The following is a 2,005-nucleotide window of genomic DNA, read 5'->3' on the forward strand; positions in this document are numbered from 1 at the left end:
ATTGAAAGGCCTGTTCTTCAGCTTTATCTTGTTGTGTATTGTGTTTCTCTGATTAAAGAGAGTCATAAGCACCATAGACTGTTTCTAGGTAATCACTAGTGACATGAAGCATTTCAACCCAACACAACAAAAGCGCTATGAAAGCTTTGTATTTATGTCTCTATACTTCGTCAAAGCATCATCTCTGTGATTTATGTCGATTTTGTAGCAAACAGAAATCCCAGGCCTGCTCGGCCTGTTTCACTGATAAAAAAGAACAGCCACACTTTCCCATCAAGTATAGAAAAACATCAGCTGTGAACTGTAGTTGTGTTTCACATAAAACTGTCAGTACAAAAAGATCTTGGGCCCTTTACAAAGTTGTTGTAATCATTTCAACTTAGTGTCATTCAAATGTGATCCCTGTTTAACATATGTTGTCTTTATGACATAATTATGTGAACCACTATGAAGTCCTGTTGCAAGAAGCAAAATAACAGATTATTTGAAAAGACAGGATTATCTACAGTTCATCAGATCATTGCAGTCACATCTCCAGAAAAAACATGTAACCATAGGACAGAGAAAGTTCAAGTTTAACAAATTATGTAAATAGTTATGGATTTCAATTTTTAATCAGTTTTATTAGAAAATCCTCAGAATTGTCATTTATTTAATGTTAAATAGCATAGAGATTTGTGGTAAAGTGGCATTTGATAATAAACAGACACATTTACAATGTAATATTGTGTCTTTTTATTGATTTTTCACACTGCTGTGAAATGACAATAATGACATGTTGAAAAGGGGGAAACCAACCCTAGTGTGATTCAACCAAACTAAATGAGGCAGGTGTTAAAGTCTGAGTCCTTTTTTTTGGTGGTCCACGTTTAGGTCCATTTGGATGACCGAGGCCTGCAGAAACCCACTTATCATAGCAGCCTGTGCCACGCAATAGTCATATTTCAGCTTCATTATCTGCACACTTTAACTGCCACAGTGATTACTCTCTGCTGACTCGCCAGAAGATGGAGCTGATGACTTGTATTTTGCAGGATAGAAATTATGTAAAAAAAAAAAAAAAGTTGAGATGAGAAGATGAATCGTGGTGTAGTCAAGTCCAAGACTAGGATTAGTCAGGACAGAGTCCAAATAAAAGACAAAAAAAAAATCTTCTTCAAGATCACTTAGTTACCTGTTCATAATGTATGTTATGCAAGATACACTATATCTTTAATTTTAAAATAATCACTTTGCATTATTTTTTGTAATAATCCAAAAGCAAGTGCAATGTAACAACACTGTAGGATAAAATTAGGCTATAGACAGGTTTCAAATGTGTCCCTAAAAAATACGTTGTCGTTTTTATCACGTGTTTTGAAGAATCCACAGTACAAAGTGCTCAGTGACATTGTGTCTGTGGCCAAAATCAAAAAAAGCTTCGCTGCTCGGCCCCTAATTATCATCGAGGGATTTATTGGAAATTTCCTCGTGTATGTAAGATATATCAAATGTGGCAAATCACACTCATCCCAGAGCTGAGAAATATAGTACACCAAAAAGTAAATGAAAGCGAAAGACACTCCAATGTGGTTATTGACTGAAAAAACAGCTACCATGGAAACTGTTTTTTTCACTTCATCAAAAGGACCAAAAATGTAGTCTATTTAGCAAAATTGTGATAAGATACAGTGATCTCTAGTCTTCTCTCTCTGAAGAGGACAAGGCTCTCCTTCGAGTCACCTGCATGCCACAACACACATTTGATGTAGCTGTATTGTTGTCTAGATGGAAACAGTAACGTTCAGAGTCATAGGGCTTAAACTTGTTGTGAAGTGACAGAAACAGGTTGAGATGAAAAAGAAAAAAAGCTGTGGTAATTAGGGATGAGCCGAGTACTCGGCTGAAACGAGTATCCGGTACGGATAAAGCACTTTTTCCGAGTACACGTATTATACGAATAATGCCAGTCAATATCTGTACTCGGATTGAATAAGTCTCCACTGACTGTGTCTCCGTTCTGTGA

Source organism: Etheostoma spectabile, chromosome 11, assembly GCF_008692095.1.
Source record: "Etheostoma spectabile isolate EspeVRDwgs_2016 chromosome 11, UIUC_Espe_1.0, whole genome shotgun sequence".
NCBI classification, from domain to species: Eukaryota; Metazoa; Chordata; class Actinopteri; order Perciformes; family Percidae; genus Etheostoma; species Etheostoma spectabile.